The sequence below is a fragment of the Centroberyx gerrardi genome, chromosome 7 (genome assembly GCF_048128805.1).
Source record: "Centroberyx gerrardi isolate f3 chromosome 7, fCenGer3.hap1.cur.20231027, whole genome shotgun sequence".
Lineage (NCBI taxonomy): Eukaryota > Metazoa > Chordata > Actinopteri > Beryciformes > Berycidae > Centroberyx > Centroberyx gerrardi.
The window spans coordinates 21,053,206-21,073,416 of record NC_136003.1 but is presented as its reverse complement, the minus strand read 5'-3'; positions in this window follow the sequence as shown (position 1 = coordinate 21,073,416).

Sequence of the window (20,211 nt, the reverse complement as noted above, 5' to 3'; positions counted from 1 at the left end):
TTCGTAGCTGAAATGTCTTGCGATGCCGGTCGCTTGCTTGTAGCTCCGTCCTTCATTGTTGAGCCGCTGAAAATGCGAGTAGGCGTCGGAGAGATTAGGACAGTCTCTTCCAATGGGTGGGGAGTTTTTGTTAGAAAACAGGGGCCAGACAGTAAGTTGTGAAAGCCAGATTCTCAGCACCTGGTGAAGTAATCGGTGAGTCGAAGGTATTGATCAACAACCCAATCAAACCCCTGCGGATACATTATGGTCATGTTGTGGTCTGGGGCAGTAACATCCTGCTTATTGTCCCTTTTTAAAGATGCACCACGCCTCAGTGTCTCCTATAGAAAGTTTAGAAGCCCTCCCAGCCGGTGCTGCAGCACGCTGCGCTACACTGTGACTGACTGTACCTCACCTTGCTGTATGCTTTAACAGACTCCCGCAGTGGAGGATATTTTTTGCAATGCAGCTGTCAAATGACTTTCCTGAGGTTCATGCAGAAGAGAGCCTACATTTCCGCTACTGCGAAAAATGCCACCACACCACCACTGACCCTTTAATGCCAAATACACTCCCGCTTGTGACTGATGACATTACGATTGCATGGTCAATACTGCACCTTGAACATGGAATATGGCAAAATTTTAAGAAATTCTTTTTATGTTCAAGGCAGAGAGACACACATTCTACACACATTTTCTCTGTCTCTCTCTCTCTCTCTCTCTCTTTCTCTCTCTCTCTCTCTCTCACTCACACACAAATTCATTGGGTTATTTTTGTGACTGCGCATATTTGAGATTTCAGAGCTTCAGGCAAGGAGCAGTTGGGGGGGAGCTGGTTGAGTGGATGTAACTTTGTGCAGCAAAGCTTCTAATAAAGCCACTAAAATGCTTCCTAAGCCTCACTTTTTACTCAAAAACATGTCATGTAGGATTAACTTATAAGCCTCGGTAGCTGAAAAACTATTACTAGGCTCAATATAACTCCCACTATTTAATGCCCATATCTGTTCCAGTGGAGAAACAAAGTTAGTTGATACAGTAAACAACTGTGAAGGGACTCATAAGGAGCCTGTCCCATTTAGGCATTCAACACCTGTTCCTCTTCCCACATTGAAATAATTCTTCCACTAAAATGTTGTCTCTCAAAATTAGGCAAATCTCTCACAAGAGTAGAGTATGCTGTTTACTTTGAATCCCTGCTTCCAGGGAAAATAAACCGGTTACAGCATCTGTTACCAGCCTACTTGGCAGAATTTTGTCACCATTGTCCATATGGTCACTGCCACCCAGAGTCAGTCCCTCCATAACTTAGTTTTTGTTAATTAAAAGGAATATTTAAGCTTCACTTACTGTAATTGTAAGTGAATTGGATAAATGATAGTAGTGGGAGAGGTGGCGAGACAGGACAGGGAGAGGCAAAAAGAGAAGCCTAGTAATGAAGGAAAAGTGGAACAAGCTGAGAGAGCGCTTATTGGGTGGAGTATGGGTAAAAATAGAGTTTAAGCTTTGTCTGTGGCTGGCAGATGTGTTGAAAAGAAGCTTGTTTGCCATACTAATAGGCTAATCTGTTTTGGGAGGTTGGAAAAGAGGGAAGGCAAGAGAGTAGCCTTAAAAACTTTTAAGTGCCACAATAGGATCATGCCACATCTCAAACAAGTAAAGTGTGGGTATTCTAGGATGGATTGTGTTGTATTTAACTTCTTTTCCTGTGGCTAGAATGATAAGGGACGTTTGTAATACTGCTATCAGATATTGTAATCCTTTGCACCAACTCACTGCAAGCACACACGTGACTACAAACGTGCATGCACACACACACACACACACACACACACACACACACACACACACACACAGCACATTGAGAAGAATGCCTGCTTGCCAGTTCTCAGTACAGAGAGGTCAGTACAAAGAGGTCAGATTAATTTTCCGGGCTTTCAGGGTTAAGTGCTTCTCTTTCTATTCTCTACTGTGGTGGGTCTATGACAGCGCTGCCAACCCAGGAAAGACATCTCCATTTCCCTTGCTGATATGAACAGTTTTATCTTATTTTATACATTAAGGCAGAGCCGCAGAAAGAGAAAGAGAGGGAGATGCGCTGACACACAAACTCAGAATGCAGCCCCCCCCCCCAAAAAAAACCACAAACGTGATCAGACGCCTTCCTCCCGACAGGTGACAGTAGAAAGAAAGGCACCGGATCAGGATATTCCATGTATAAATATTTCCGCATCTTTCATTATTAATAATTGCTCTTGGGGATTTTCCATGCATGTTGGTTCCCTGTCAATTAAGTGCACATCAATGGAGACAAGCTCACCTCCATTGGCCCTCTCCTGCGAACACAATCTTTTTTTTTTCTTTTTTTTTTTTTTCCCAGGAATCAATTCTCAATGGTAGACTTCAGTAAGCTCATTAGGCTCTCACTAGGCACCGACTCCATTACGGCTGCATAATTACCACGGTACTGCCTTCATCCCTCTCTCTGAAAGAAACACCTTCATTCTGGGCCTGACAGTAATTATTGTTATGATACATCACCTGGGAGCGGAGAGCTGAAAACATTCTCTACATTGTACCATACCGTATCTACATGCTGTGTGCATGTGTACAACTGTATGCTTGGATTAGGCTAAATACCCATACATTATACATGTAATACACAGTGCACAAGCTTTTTAAATCTATAATTGCCACTGCTCGTGAGCAGGTGTGCAGCTGTGTTTAAATTGAGAAGTGCGACTCTACTTTTCTTTACTCTGAGAATGTCCTTGTTCATTCACTACACATCCATACAAGTACCTATCTTATGTTTATCAGCCCTTGTTTGGTTTTCTATGCGCAAACTACAGCGTATATTCATTTGATTTACATACGTTCCTCCCCTCTCAGTGCATATGTGCATACGCATGTGCACGTGGTTGTATGCTCACGTGCGAGTGTGCGTTTGTTTGTGTGCGAATGTGCATGTGTGAGTAAATGCACAGATGGGATTTGGGTGGCTGGAGCAGGGAAGGCAGCAGTGGGAGTAGCAGCCACGCATTGCCTCTCCTTCCTCTCACAGGCGGTGCAGAGGAAGTGTAACATGACATGAAGATAATTAAAAAAGCAGATCCATATATATTAAAAAATAGCGAAGCCCACGGTGGGAGGACTGGGCCAGGGATCATTAGGATTCTGTCCATAATGTAAACTTAGAACTTAGCCTGGGCTTAGCTAACCACCCTTAAGGCAGAACAAGCCTCTCAGAGAACTGATATTTCATTACTGGAGTCCACCCTCCCCCTTCCCACACACACACACACACACACACACACACACACACACACACACACACACACACACACACCTTCCTCCTCTCCCCCCTCTGCATCTCCTCCCCAGCTCCCTGGCTTGATCTGTACCTGCCTTCTGGAGTGTTGGAGACTCCCTGTGGGAGCTTAGTCCCCACTATGCATCTCAACATTGGGCTCTGACTGAAAATGACATTTTCAGTCCAACCCACACATGTAAGGGTGACTCAACTAGCACTTAGCACTTGACTCCACACCTGTGGTTGCCACCTCTTGGAAAATGCAATATTAAATGTTACTGTTGCCAGAAAAATAAAAGATTTGAAATGGCTTATTTCTTCCCCAGACCAGCTGCTATGAGCACTGACAGACCAAATCTCTACTAGGTAGATTTTATTAATTTTAGCCTCAAATTCACAAGAGAGCGACAGAGTTGCAAGCTGTGAAAAAAGTGTGAAAGCTGACATAGTGGAAGTGTAAAGCAACAGGGAATGTACAGTATGTTGATAACATGGAGACGTCGCCACATCTGTGCCTGTCTAACATGTGCTGCTGTCAGCTAGCCCACCGTCACTCTCACACGGCTTTGACACTCTTCTGCAAGCTGTTGCATTTCCTGATAAAAGGTTGCTGCCTGCCGCATGCATGGGTACCTTTGCTCTTCTTTGTGCGTCTGTTGAAGTGGACTGTTTACATGGCCACTCCGAGAGTACAGGTAATGACAGCCATGATAACAGCTGTAACAACAGCAGTATGTGATCTAATAGGAGCCCAGTTGTTTGGTAGTGAATATATTTCTTGAGGGGATGATTAAATGAGAACATTGCAGAGGAGGTGATAGATGAAAAAAGAGAGAGAGATAGAAATGTGCTGGGAGGGAGTGGGAAGGCTGCAGATAGTGAGGGAGACAGAAAGGCAGAAAGAAGTGAAAATTAGCAGGTGGGAGTGGGAGAGCTGAAAGAATGGAAAGGAGAGTGAGGCGGGCTGAAAGTGATAGACAGAACATGGAGCAGGAGGAGGAGGAGGAAAGGAGGAGAGGAGTCTGATTGCCGGGCAGAGAAGGTACAAGAATGTTAGCAGTTGACATTTTCATTACACAGAGCAAGAGAGAGTGAATCTTTCTACATAGAAAGGTGTAAGTGTCTCCCATTACAGCACTCTGGCTCCCAAAATACACCCATCATGCCCCTCATCCGTGCCCGCTCGCCCAGACCAGCGCTCTCCGATTGCCCCTAATTTTCCCTCCCATTCACCATGAAAGCCGGGGTCACAGTACAGCGCTGAGCAGTCCTGCCTGTGTGTGTTCAGCTGTCTAGATGCTTAATACATGTTTACATCAGTCTATTTTTATAAAGATGTGTTGTTTTTCCAGTCAACTAATGTCCTAGGTGCAGTGAGACTGAAAAAGGACCCACATTTCCCTGAAAGGTAAGTGCTCCTCAAATGTTCCTTGCATGTCTTAGAAAACAAGGCGGAGGTGATACAGTGCCAGGGAGAGAAGGCGTGTGTATGCTTGAGTATGTGTGTGTGTGTGTGTGTGTGAGAGAGAGAGAGAGCCGCAGGTGACTTCATCAGTCAGAGAGACGGGTGGGTTCCGTCAGTGTGACGGCCTCGTCAGCGGCCCATATTAAACACATTAAACACTGGGCCAGGCTCCTCATTAATCAGCCCAGAGGGATGACAGCCAGCTCTGCTATCGGCCCCGTACATCCACGCATGCCCAGGGCTGTCTGGGCTCCAGGTAATATACCTCTTCCGCAGATAACACCGTGATAGATCGACTGCAGTCTCTCTGATTGGGGTTCGCCAGTGTAATACCACCTTGTCTGGCTTTATCAGAGGAACCCATTGAGCAGTCGTGGCAGATCAACTTTTCAAGAGCTTAATGACTGAGCTGATTTTTGACGGCCCGTGGTGGAAGGAGGCGTTTTGATGTCGATGCAAAACGTCGGGACAGCTGATTTAGTATCAGATCTCTTAGGTGAGATTGATATTTTCTTGTCTCTCCCCCCCACATAGAGGAAGAGCTGCATCCTGTATGTAACCTGTAACATTCCTTTAATTTCAACATTGATATTAACCTCTCAAAGGACCGTCTAGCCACTGAGAAGGGTGAATGATTCACTCATATGCTTCCCTACAGTTCATATCAAGCTGATGATTTTTCATTCTGGATGGACATTCATGTAAACACCACAACACTCAACCTGGGATTCTTCTAAGCCAATAACTGATACCAGAAACCCCTTGCTGACCGTTTCGTTACAAAAGTACATAAAGGGCAAAAAAAAAAAAATGTTTTAGTGCTGTTGCTGTTATAACTGGAAGACAATTTACTTCTAGGAATATGTTGGACTAGATGATAGCTTTAACCCTCATCCTACCGACTGGGGTACCCGCAGACCCCAAAGGTATACTTTTCGTCATAACTCACAGGTGCTTTATTCTATCATTCCAATTTTTCATGACTTTTGTTCACTCAATTTGTTCCTAATGACTTCATATCATTGTTTTCTGTTTCTGTTTTAATTAGTGCTTTTTAAAAATACCAATGTATTGGGGTCCTGGGGGACCCCAGTCAAAAGCACCCAATTCCGCCTATGCAGTTTTAATAGATGGAACTATTTATTGAGTTCGTGTTTGCCATGGGTCCTAATTTAAAGTATCACACACTATCGGGGGGGTAGGGGCACTCTGTCAGTCATTTTGAAGGAGACAACACAGATGCAGCAGACACAGATTTCCTCATGTGCTGTCGACGACCCTAAATACTGCTCTTCCTAAGGTAAGATGATGTTCAAAGTCAGAAATACAATACATAATTTAATTAACTGTAGCTTTCCTAAAATAATAATAATCTGTTTTTTTTTTTTTCAGATGACATTAATTACATAACTAATAATGTTTTGAGAAGAAATAAGTTAACATTTTGCTATGATGGTTGTTTCTTACAGTAGTTTATTATAAAAGTACAACCACTATCAGGCTGGCTACTCCAAAAGCAATCATTTTTTGCATTCTGAATTTAATCGATTTCTAATTACACCGCCTACCTGAAGGATGGCTTTTAATCAACCTTGGTCAGTAACATGAGTGTCATTCCTCCTATATACCACACACCAAGCTGATCAGCCACATATAGGGAAACTGGCACCTCATCCATAACCAACTGTTCTCCATTTTGTCCTTTTCCACAGAACAACCCCCACCTCCACCACCGCAACCCCCCCACCCCCCACCCCAAAAAAAAAGAAAAAAAGAAAAGAAACTCATTCTCCGGGAATGCGTTTGAGGCTGATAGCAGGAGATGTGCGAATCACACCAATAATTGCTGTAGTTAGTGGTTCAATTTGATTAATGCGGCTTCATTAAGGGTCCTTTAAGAGAGGAAAACGTGCAGCGGTGATGTGCAGTCGAAGTCAGTTTGCGATGGAGAGCTCCAGTCCGTGTCCAGGGGAGCTGGTTGGCTTGTGCTGCACCACTAGGTGTCTCTCTTCAGACAGGCTAGACTCGGGAGCTGGGAGCTGACAGAGGGCTGAGGGGCTGAGAGAGGTCAGACCCAGAGAGGAGGGGGGTGGGGGGGTGGAGGGGAGGAGAGGAAGGAGCGAGGGCGGCTCTAGCAGGTCCTCTGCTTCTCTTTGTGCCCTTGTTTGTACACAGGCCCTGACTGTTTTCTCGGATGCCTGGAGAACCATAAAGGCTTGGTGCCCTCGCTGCCGAACTGTGTTTTGCTGTTTGCATTTTCAGAACAATCCTTTTGCCCAAGGTGCATTCTACCCACCTATTCGGCCACAACACATTTGTGGTGTGGTTAAATGCAGTATGCAGAATTTGTATACACATTCTTACAAATTCTTTAGAGATAAGCTGTTTTCTAACTGCTCAATCCAGTGAATGGAATGTCTCCTTTTTCATGCATTTATTTACCCAACAAGAACTTTGTATTCGTTATTCATCTTTCTCTTTCTCTAACCTCCTTAGTACTTCCGTTCTGCCAATGCACGTTTTCCCTTTCTCTTCCTCTCAGTTCCGTTGACTCTCTGTTGAGATGTGCTGCTCCGTGTTTCCACCCCTCCGCCCATCCTCCTCCTCCTCCTCCCCCAACAGGAACTCACACATTTCCCCTCATTCTCTTTATTCTCTGCTCTTCTTTTCCTTTGAATAAAACGCAATCCTGTGATACAGAGGTTATGCCGTTTTGTATTGGGGGGGGTCAGAAGTGCAGCGGTACGATCGCCCACGGGCGGCTTATCTCAGCGACGCCATAGGACTAGATTCCAGCAAATCCCACTGAAACCGCATAACATATTCGACCTCCGTGAAATACATGCCGAATGAACGGGGAGTGGAAACTACAGCAGGGAAGTATCCATAGGCTTTCTGTTCCCCTCTCCTCGTCCGCTGCACTATTATATCAGAGCAAAAAAACACAGACAAAAAGCGTTTTATTCCCCGGCGCATCTCCGTGGGACAGCGTGCAGGCCCTTCCACAGCGGTTCTCTGGAACGTGTAAGGCTGGCGGCGGGGCAGCGGGCGTCATGGTGCCACAGCCTGCCTGTGTTGACGCTGTGCTGCGGTACAGACATGGAGCCAGTGTAATTACTTTCATTATCACTGCCACACAACACAGAGCGACAGGGACGGGCGGAAGACAAGAATGGAGGGGACTCACAATGGGAGATATGAAATCTGCCTTTAACTCGTCACCCAGCTCGCTCACAGTTACAGTCACACGCTGGCAGAACGAGAGAGAGAGAGAGGGAGGGGGAGGGAGGGAGGGAGGGAGGGAGGGAGGGAGGCTGGGCGGTGAGGAGGAAGGAGGGTGAGGGAAGGAATAAGAAGAGAAAATAGTTTTCATCGACAATATCCGTGGTTGTTTTTCTGTATGTGTGTGTGTGTGTGTGAGCCTTCTTCTTTGGATGCGTTTGAGAGGCGAGGCGAGCTGCATGTGCGATCATCTTCCCTCCCCAGTTTATAATCAGCAAGCATGTCAGTAAACACTGTTAATGGGGGTGGACGCTGTCTCCATTCTCACCCAAGACCCCTGCAGTGGCTAATTGGGATGAATGCAACTCCATGCTTCATTTAGCTCTCACCCGCTCTCTTCCTTTCTGCCCGTTTCCCTCCCTTTCTCTTTCTTCCTCCTCCTCCTCCGCCTCCACTTATCCTTGTCTCTCTCTTCCTCTCCTCCTCTCTCCCCTCCTTCTGTCGCTCTCTCTCTTTGCTTGTTCTCCTCCATGCTTATTAATGGCTTCTCGGCTCATTGATAGCCCAGATGTGTTTTTTTGTTTTGTTTTTCATAATCAAAACATGAGAAACGGCAAAGTGGACACGATGCCGTCTCTCCCGCCACGGGTGACTGGAACGAGCTGCTTGTTGTGTTTAACATGGGCAGAACACAAAAGACTGTATTATACAGTGAGTCAACTGTGATATTGTGTGAACACCTGTTATTACAAACCACTGCGTTCCACTCCTTGCTGTTTTCTATGATTAGCCTATATTATAAGTCACCGGGTAATGAAGACGTACTGAGAGCTCCTGCATGGATGTATACTTCACGCACCTCGGTGAAAACAGCCTAAGTTATTCTACTTGATTTGTTATTTTTCATTATGATTGATTATTTCCTCGCCACATTCGTCCCATGTCCTGCGTATGTGATGGTGTAATATATTCATGTGGCTTGCTGCACCATCATTGCTTTTGTGATGTAATCTCTTTTCCCCTGGCTTGGACCCCACCTGTGGGAGAAGGAGAGAGAGAGAGCTGTAAGTGCTTGTGTGATGTAAAATGCCTAATTTAGGGGGTGATTGATGGTTTAATATTGCAGCCTGCAACCTTGCTGCCCCCACCTACCCAATGAAGCTGCAGGCAGGCACGAAACCGCAGCACTGTGTGTGTATAATGTCACTTTCCATTCCCACATTCAAACCCGGCCGGCAGAATTAAACCAATTCTGAGTTTGTTTGTTTTGGTGTGTGTGTGCGCCTGTGTGTGTGTGTTGTGGGCGTGCTCGGGCATTTCTCCCATCGTGGCACAGCTAAAATCCACTTAGATATATTGACTGTGCTCTAGAGTCAGTGGTCAGTTATTGCAGCCATTTCTATTTTCCCCATTTTAACCAATCTTCCCTCCTCTCTGCCGTCTCCTCTGTTTTCCCTGAGATACAGTGTGAATTCCCAGAGTCACTCATTACCATTTCCCTTTACCTGCGTGAATCAGGTTCTCACCCCTCCTTCCTTTGTTGTGTTGCTGTTCCTCTCCCTTTGATGTGTCTGCATACTTTTCTCCCCATGTTTCATGTATGTCAGGATCCTATGGATTTGTATGCAAATGATATATACTGTATGAACATCGTAATGGGGATCTCTTAAAACCTCTTGCTTTCCACAGTTGTTGATCTCCCCTCCCCCCCACAAAGCTGCCTTTTTTCCAGTTTTGCCTTTTCCACTGCCTGACCTCCTCTCTCTCTCCCTCCCTCCCTCCCTCCCTCCCTCCCTCACGCCAACCTTAGCTTCGTTTGATGATGGACGCTACCTGAGGAGTAGACACTGAAAATGACGATCAGTGCCAATTTCAAAAGGTAGACAGACTGCCTTCAGATCTTTCTAGATTTGATTATCACCACATGGGTGATGTTGATTAGTATTCTCTCCAGGACTCGGCGGGGAACTGAGTCATTGTACTGTACGATGCATCTGAGAAGTCTAGCTGTGGCAGAGACTGCAGTGTTGTTCTGTTGACATTTTCCTCTACCGTCAGCCACAAGGAACCACGGCTCACAGCAATACGCATAATGCCAGCATGTATGGACAAATGTTGAGAAATACATACTTTTGCTAAATTTGAAACGCACACACACACACACACACTCACACCACATGTGCATGTGTCTGGACACAGTCTCAAATGGTTGTGGTGCTAATATGTTTTTAATGTCTTTCGGATGCGGTCGACATCTCTAATTTGTTTTTGTCTAAGCTGTGTGCTTATGTGGACGGGGGACATCAAAGCAGTAAAAATAGCATTTCTCATTAACCAGCCTTTCCCTCTCATTTATTTTCCCCGGCCTCACTTGCCAGTTTGTCCACATGAGTGTTTTTTTAGGCGCTTCTTGTGAAGTTGTGAGGAGCAGTCGGTGGAGGAAAGATAATGGGCTGCTGCTCGGGGTACATTCACTGCTTCATATGGTTAGTCCTCAACAGGCTTTCGTTTCGGCTGCAGATTTCACCGCCATGTAAACTATCTGTAAACTGTAAAAAGTGTTTGTCAAGGCAACTTGCATAATGTGTTTGGACCAACCGTTTTAATTGTTTGAACTCACCGTTCCAAGCTCGGCATAAATCGTGATTCAGATTGAAATAGCTTTAGATCGGGTTAAGTAGCTTACAGTAATTAGTGAAGTCTAATTTTCATGAAGCGCTAACTTTTACACAGCTTCATTTCCACTGCGGTTAACTTCGGTGGGTTGTTATCTACTTGATTTTTAAAAGAGAGTTGTAAAAACTGAGAGATTAAATATATTCAAACTAGTTATGCATTTACATACAACAACAACAACAAAAACAACAACCTTTATTTAAAAAGCACTTTTCAAAACAGTGTTACAAAATATTTTACAAGATAAATAAAAATGTAAGCAATAAATAAAAACAATATGAGCAAATGCCAACAAAAACAAGCATAACAAAGTGTGTGTGTGTTTGTGTGTGTGTGTGTGTGGGTGTGTGCGTGTGCGTGTGTGTGTGTGTGGGTGCACATGCAGGTGAGGAGCAAAGGGTTGGAGTAGGACACCAACCATTGAAGTGTCTTTTTTTTTTAAATAATGAAACAACTGAAAACAGCATTTTACTCAACGTGGACAATTACAGATTAAATTAAATAAACTGCTGGTGATTTTGACATAAATAAATTAATTGAAACAACTTACAGTTAATATAAATCAGTTTTTCTCTCTATTTCGATAAACTCAAAAGACAGACTCTTACAAACACATTTCAGTATGTCAGTTGACAACGTGGACAGTTTTTTTAAGAAAATAAAATAATGTCCACCACTGATATTTATTTTAATTTTGTCCACTCTCTGTGCATTTAGGCCTGAGTTCCAGCTTTCTAAAAAGATTGATGACATTCAATAAGAGCGACTTAACATAAACACATAGAGCTTTATAGGCCTATACCATTCATTTGATGGAAAATTCAGTCAAGATTAAGTGTGAAAATACCTAGTTAGCGAAGCAAAGTGTAATGCAATTTTCACAGCAGCCACACTGATGTATTTAAATTAGTTCAAAGTAATTAGTTCCTACTTAGTCACTGATTCATTACACAATGACAATTGATTTAGCCTGACTGGCACACGGCACTCTTGTCTCTGCTGTGTTGGATTCATTGGCATTACATTATGTTCATAAACAATGAATTGTGGCGCATCACCCCATGCGGTGGTAGATTGGTGGGAGATTTCAGTCTCAGTGAAGTGTCTTTTGATGTAAAGCTGCAGTGTGTAACTTCCCAGGAAACTGCAGCCTCTGGAAAATGTTTGAGCATGTTGTCTCATACAATGCGACGAGCTTCTCTGTCCTCTGAACGCTTGGAAGAGAATATCTGTATTCATAGTTTTGTGACAGCACCATGATGCATGTGCTTGAACCAGCCAAGCTACATTTAAGTCACATGATCATTATGAGCTTTGTGCCTCTGGGAGAGAAAGTTATGAGCTTCAGTCTGCCTGTTTTTTTTGATGTGGACTGCACTCACAGTTTGCACATCACAGTTTGAGAGTGCTGTGTTAGGGCGAAGACATATTCTGTGTTGACGGAGGTTTTGTGGATTTACTTACATAATTTATCTATCATTCTCAATACATGACGACATTTTAAAGGTATTTCAGTGCTTAATCTCTGCAGCTTTAACACCACTGAATTGAACTGAATTGAATTGAATTAAATAACAATCTTATCAAATGCATGCTTTTTATTGTTTGATGCCCTAGACATTATACATTGTGGCAGTACATGGAAGCTTGTTATATTCCTAATATCAATATCATTAAATCCCCCAAATTTCCTCAGAATTGATCACTGGTGTTTGATGGCCAGAGTTTAGCAGGATGTGCTGGTGCAAGCACCTTCTGACCTCCACTCAGCTGAAGTTATAATTATTTGAATTTAATTGCTTTTAGTTTGAACTCCTCGCCTGAAACATGTTTGCATTCTCTAATTGGGAGAGCTTGTACTATTTATACATTGCTGTGGAAAATTGCAACCAGTCACTGCAGGATTGAAATCTGTTAGTAAATATGATGCTAGAATGACCCTTAAATGGTTTAATTTTCCAGTGAAAACACATGAAGTGCATTAATGACATTTAGTTTCAGTGAAATTGAGGTGAATCAGAAAAAAAATAACACAATGTGACTTTTTAATGGTGTGAAATTATGTAAAAGCTCCTGGTTTACCTGTGATTGTAAAGTGAAAGAACATTTTTTTTTTTTTTTTATTCTACGTGTCACAGATTCAACCTGCCTGTAAGTGATTATCAATATGCTCAAAATGTTGCTGTTGGAAAATAGCCAGTTCAGAAAAGATGTGATCTGGTTGGCCAAAATTTCTGAATTGGATAGACTTTGGTTTCCATAGTAATGGCCGCAGACTAGTGCATCCGTTGAACGCTGCCAGAGGACATGCATCCATGATAATTCACCAAATCTCTGTAGTCTTGCATCCCCTCCCTCTCGCACACTACCCAAGCATAACTGTTGCTCTCTAAGTGCAGCTAACCTAGTGACTGCTCTGCCATTACTTCATTGAACAGGTTAAAATGCTTCCATGCTTTTGTTAAAATGGCAGTGTGGGATGAGTAGTCTAACACTGATGTTGAAAAAGAACAGGGTAATGCAAATCATGCCGAGCCATAACGGAATACATTATTCTTAGCCACTTCATGTTGCTGTGGAAACTGTTTAAGAGTCAGTAGGTCTGCCAAGGGTGTGCAGATAAACGTGTTTATTATGTGTGTGTGTGTGTGCTTTTCCTGTGTGTGTGTGAGTGTATGTGTGGATAAGCGTATGTGTTTTATCAATCCAAATGTGGCACTACCCCGGAGCTATACGTGTTTGACGGGTTAATTTGAAAAACAGATGAACAGATTCAGAGAGATTCATGGTGGGTGAGAAAGAAATGAAAAAGTAATGGTGATGGGAAAAGAAACAGACATGTGATCGGTGGGGGGGTGGGGGGTGGGGGGGGGTGGTGGTAGAAGGACACACAGAGAGAGAGAGGAAAGCGATAGGGAGAGAGGGAGGGAAGGAGGGAAGAAGGCGTTTGGATGTGACAAGGGAGTGAGACAGAGAGAAAGAGAGAGAGAGAGAGGGGAAGATAGATAAATGGATAGAGAGAGAGAGATAGAGAGAGAGATAGTAGTTGTGATGTGTATGTACAGTATATATATAGATTGTTATGGAGGCGTGTATTAAGCCGTCTCTGCGAGGTGCGATGAATTGGCTCTATTAATGAAAGTGTGAGCTGCTGTGTGGTCATGGACCCAGGGCACACACACACACACACACACACACACACACACACACACGCTGCGCTCCCTCTCCAGGCTCATATCATTACCCATCATTACACCCCCCATTTGGCATCAGCCGGCCAGATCGATCATGGCCGATAACTCTGTCTCACTCCAGGCCGGCCTATCTATCTCTATCTCACCCCCTCTCATATCTTGCTCTCGCAGTATCTTTCTTTTTTCACGCCATATCTCCTACCTCGCTGTCTCAACCCCCTCACACAACTCTCCACTGCCTACAAACTGTATCAATTTCAAAATTACTTAAATCGCCCACCCACCCTATCCTCCTTTGCTTTTTAGCCTCGCTCTCTCCCAAGTATCTCTTCATCTCCTTTCTACCAAATCTCGCTATCTAACACTCACTAATCTCCCACTGACTCCTTTCAAGGTTCTTTACCATATTTCCCTAACTCATATCTCTAGCCTTTACAAATGTGACAGGCATATCAATCACCTTGTATTTCCATTTCTCACTGACCTGCTTCCAGCTTCACTATAATATGCGTCTTCCTCTCGCGCTGCACCCTCACATAGCCTTTCATCCCTCTCTGTCTCTAACTGTCACCCGTCTCCCTCTCGCTCATGCAACCCAGTCACACCAGCTGTGTCTTCTCTTTGCACATGACTCACCGTCGCTTCTTCGTTTCTTCGCTCCTTTCCCTCCCCCCCCCCCCCTCCTTTTCTTCCTCCTCCTCCTCCTCTAAGTCCCCACTCCCCTCCTCCTCTTCTCTGCAGAGAGAAAGAGGTGCTTACATCCAGACATGGAGGCTCAAGGCTGGGCTCAACAGTCGCTCAGAAAAGTGGTCAGCAGAAAGAAAGGCCAGCGACTTTCTGAGTTTGTGTGTGTGAGTGTGTGTGTGCGTGTGAGAGAGAGAAAGAGAGCGAGAGAGAGAGAAAGAAAGCGAGAGAGAAAGCAGCAGACAGAGAGAAAGAGACAGATGAACACTCAAGGAACAGAGAAATAAAAGACGAGGGAATCATTCATGCTGATCTCAGCTGAAGCCTTGATAAGACGGCCTGAAAATGGGAGATCAATCAGCTGCTTATCCCTCTCTGTTAGGCTCCTCCTCCTTCACTGGCCCTCTCTTTATTTATGTGTCTTTAGCTAACGACGCTCTTATTTGTGTATGTTCCCCATTGATTCTAATTGAATTTGGATGGAGCGGGCCCTTCAGACAATTGTCTGCGGCCCCTGATGGATTTTCAGCTTCTTCTGCAGGCATTAGAGATTAATGGGAGGAAGGCCACACTGGACAGAAGAGAGCAGCGATCAATTCCTCAATAATTCCATATTTACACATTCTCATGTGAAGAGAGGGATGAAGAAAGAGAAGAAGAGGAGGAGGAAAGCATGACGATTTACTGCAGAGTGGGAGGTATCTGCATCTCCTCAGAGAAAAAAAGTATGGCGGTACGAAATGAACGCAAGATTGCAAGACGAGTCTGTGCTGTTGTATATTAATGACATGCCTTTCTGTGTAGAGCAGCCGGTGCTGTTGCATGAAACATGGGTAGAGGGCTCAGATTAATTAATATTCATAGATGACTTACTACAACCCAGTAATGACTCCATAGTAATGTGTAGCCTTACTTTAAGCACCTTGCAGGCGGTTTCGTTTGAACCCTATCATGCAGCGACACACAGCCTTTGTAGATTCGGTTTGACACCGCCTGTTTTCATGCCCGCTGTTGTGACACCGTTGCCACAGGGAAGTTAGCGTGCGTGTTTGCCATAGTGTGCGTGTGCATGTGTGTGTGTGTGTGTGTGTGAGAGTGTGTGCGCACGTCTCTGTGTGTATCACTACTACCGCACTCCTCTCACGTCAAAACATTGGTGACTTGCCAGACGTGAGCTGTGTAGTGATGTCATATAAAGCAGCCTAAAGCAGCCTGTGCTTATCCAGGCAGAGGCCTACTGTGTAATATCCCCGGCTGCCTGTGGTGGCTATTGTTTCTAGGCCCAGCTCCTTCGAGCGTCTGGCTGAGATGGTCTCCTGGGGCCCCGCTGTAAGCCCCCAACTCACTCCCTGCAGGCTCTCTCACCGACAGGAGATCAGGCTACATCAGTATGTGTGAGAGGTACAGCGGGATCTGAGGGATGGATCCTATTTCAGCTGATCCAGCACACTGAGAGGTGGCTGCCAAAGACTCACAAAAAAAAACCTTACTTTGTACACCTCTTTCTCTGTGTGTGTGTGTGTGTGTGTGTGTGTGTGTGTGTGTGAGTGTGTGTGTGAGTGTGTGTGTGTGCGTGTGCGTGTGCGTGTGCGTGTGCGGGCGCATGGGTGTGCCTACTTGTGTGTGATATGTGTGGGTTTTAGAGAAAGACAGCAGTGAAAGACAGTTGACAGAGAAAACAAGAAAGAGAAAGCAGAGAGAGGGAGGGGAGAGAGGGAGCGTGTGTGTGTGTGTGTGTGTGTGTGTGAGAGAGAGAGAGAGAGAGAGAGAGAGATAAAGAGAGAGAGGGATGGAAAATATGTTTGCCCTGTTCACACCGATCTGTTTGTGTGGGAGTGCATTAACATCTATGTGGGCTGGAAGGGAGGCTGAATATGCAAAACAGTTGGAACAAAGGCTAATAACTCTGGAGCTGCCGTGCAAAAGATGGTACCTTTCCTTGACTTTTGTGGGAGCCAAACAGGCTTTTGTATTGTTTGGAGGAGGAACACAGGTTTCTTTTATATTTTGAGTAGTTTAGATAGCTTGTCTAAACCATGGGGAGTGTTTTTCAGTCTCAATGGCAAACTGACAAGGGTGAATCCAAAACAACTTAGCCTCCACACAATTTCTTCTCTTTCAGCAGAGCTCACCTCAACGAGACCTTTTCAGATCGCTCAGGGGGAGGAAGAGAAGGACACGCTGTTGATATTAGCTGTATAGAGAACAGCTGTAAGAGTTGCAGAATACTGCATTTGTTTGTGCTGTAGTTCACGCTGACCTCAGTCCATTGTGACTCTCTATGGCGATATCAGTGTACTGTACAATGTACAATTGTACTGGCCGAATGTTCATCAGGAATGTCAGTTGGACTTCTAGCATCTCTTTCTGTTTTTTCCTTGAATTGTCAATAGAGCAATGGAGGCAAAATTTGTCCTTGCCCATGTCCTTGTCTGCTTTAACTTACTGCGACGATTTCCATTAGATAGGCTGCAAACCTCGGCTATAAACGCTTCTCTTTCTCTCTATTCAAATCAACATTTTGTGTGGTGGTATGCTCCTCGGAGCTTCATCCTGCAGGCTGGTGCCAAAACCCTGGTGCTCACACATGCCTCCATCGGATTGGTTTAAATTTTATGATTTCAGTGAGCATGGAGAGGAACGAGCGCCTCCAGTCATCTAATTGTTTTCACAGTCATTCTGGAAATATCTTACTCTTGCTTTAAATATTTTCTCATTTTTTCAAACAAGGAATGTGATGTCGCATTTGTTTATTTGCATGTATGTGTGTGTGTGTGTGTGTGTGTGTGTGTGAGCGCATGCATGTGCACGCACGTGTGTGTGTGTCCGAGCATGTGTGTGCGTATGTGTGTTGTGTGTGTCTACAAATGTGCGTATGCTGAAAATGACTGTGTCTGTGGGCATGTGTGTATCTTTTATTTCAGCAGTGGAAGGGTGCTGGCAGTAAAGGGATTTGAAAAGCCAGATTTTGAACTTCTTCATGTTAGAAGTCAGTTTGATCAATGTCTGCTGCAGCTCTCACTTGCTTCAGGGCATAGTGAACCACTGATAGATGAATTCCTCTGTGTGAGCCCATGGACTGATGTGTAGGTGTGCAGTGAGAAAAAGAGAACAAAAGCGAATCAGAGAGTCTAAATGTGTGCGTGTGTGTGTATGTGTGCACATGTCTAAGAGTGCTCATGCATGTGTGTGTGCATGCCAGTGTTCCAGTGGGTGTGAAAATGTATTTGTGTGTGTGTGTGTGTAAATGCCATAAACATATATGCGTCTTCCTTCTCTGAATAAATGTGGGTGTTGCGTATGTATGAGCTCCCGTATCTGTCGGTGTGTGTGGGGGAGTAGCATTCACTGATCAAATCACATATTGAAAGCCTCTAATTAGTATCTTCTTACTCGTGGGCTCGTAGCGGCTAACAAAGACACTAGCGCAGTGAGTCACTGGACTCTATCAGGCAGTCGAGCCGCGGCGGCGGGTCGGCAGTCGGGCCTCAGCGCCCAGCCTGGCTCTGGAGCCCGGTGGCCTGCAGAAGACCCCATGTGCAGAAAACCTTTTAGAGCTCCAGCAATCCGATTAAGCCAGCCCTCTTTCTCCTGCACTGTTGATGCTCAGATAAGTGTTCTAGTGGGCTCCTCAGATCAACACTAAAAGCTCTATTTCATTAGACCAAGAACTCAGATTTCTGAGTGGATCATTTTGTTTCTTTAGATTTTTCTTTTGGAGGAGAAGAGACAGGGAGAGGGTGGTGAACCCTATATTCTTACACACACACACACACACACACACACACAGTGGGAGCCATCAAGATGTGAAATAATGATGCTGTATAAAAGGCAATGAATCCGCCATTGACAGAGTGAGTGTCGATTGATGAATAGGCAGCAAAGGGAGATTTTGAGAGTTTGATTTGCAGAAATAGATGGGAATTATGAGTGTGTGTGTATGGGTACTGTATATGTGTTTATGTTTGTGTGTTATTTCAAAGACAGGTAGAACTTGAAAGGCCTCCATATTCATCTCCCAGTGTTTTTGGCAGAGCATCAGTGGGATGATTGATGATGTCTTTATCGGTGGCCAATTCTGTGAAGCTGTGGTTTGAGCATTGGACTGAAGAACAAGATTACATTTAATGGACATTCACTCTCATCCAGAATTAACTGTGGGCTGAACGCATACAGCTGAGCGTAACCTGACTTCCAGAAAACAAACTCAGTGTTCAATGTTTAAAGAACTTGAAATATTTAAGAAACACTAAGATTAATAAAATAACTTTGAATTTTTACTTAACAGTAAAGTCATTAGTAAATATCCCGCATAGGATTCTATAAGAGATGGAAAATTATATTTGAGTCAGGTTCCATGGAATCGTATAACGGAAGTGTTTCATTACATACACTATCGATTCTTCAACGAGGTATTTTCAACTAAAATTTTCATGCAGTTTTTGAAGTAAGTGGAAAATGCTAAATACAGTATGTGGGGCATCAGTGAATCAGACAGACCTTGTTTTTGTTCAGAGGAAATTGAATCACCAATTCAAACTATTTTGGTATTTCCATGTAGTGACCTTTTCTTGAACTGTAGTTCAGCAAATGCACTCCAACTTTAATTTGTGCTTTAAAGAGGAGCTTTTTACTGTAATGCTGTGAGACACTGGGAAAGGTAAAAATGTGTAAATATAAAAAACGCATAAATATATAATTAATTTGACTATTTTGTCAATAAAAATTGTTTATTTTTAATGAAACGGGTGCTGAATCTTTTCCTGCGGAAGGATGTATTACAGGAGCATCTTGAAAAAAGGAAAAATATGAGTGAGGTACACAGGAGTAGTAAGTGTCAGAAACGCCTTGGTAATGCAACAAATTGAATTAATAGCTGAACCAAGCAACTGGACTGATAATTATTGGGGTCGGCATGTACGTGTGTAGTGAGTCAATGTATTTCTAATTTTACTCTTAATATGCTTTTGTTTGTTGTTTCTATCTCTATACTAATATAAACCACTTGGGAGCTAAGTCGTTGAGACACCAACAATCACAAGTCCACCACTGTCGTGTTGAAATGAAGCCGGAGCGTGAGGACGCGGACCGACTTGGCGATAAGGTTTCCAATCAGTTAAGGCACTCCTTCCTAATCCTGAAGGTAAATAGGTATTCGGAGCCAGCCCCGGCTCCCTAGCTCCATCAGAGGGTGACCTTTAGCATGGCCTGTTCCTGTATAGCTTTCCTCAGGGCGAGGGGACGTGGGCAGAGCTCGGCTATATACAGTAGGAGCACTCAGCGGGATCAATAGCTCTCTCTAAAGCTGCTCCCAGACACACCTGCAGTGCCCAGGGTGGCCTTTGTGACACAGAGATAAAGAGAAAACACTCCCCAGGCTGTTAGTGTCTGGCCATCTCCTCCTGTCCCCCCCAGCCCTCCTCCTCCTCAGCCCCCACAGAGGAAGATGGATAAATCAAACTCGCGTGGCAGGGAGGGGAAGAATTGCTAATATTTTCAGGATCCACAACAATATTGTCGTGACTTAACCTTTTCTTAAAGGGAAGGAAAAATCCCCCGATCCACCCACGCCGGGCTGTGCTGAGGCAGCTGAAAGAGCTGGAGGGCGGGGCCCATGTATATTTACTAACTCTCCTCTCCATCCATCAAAAGACACAGCGTGTTGGCTCCACC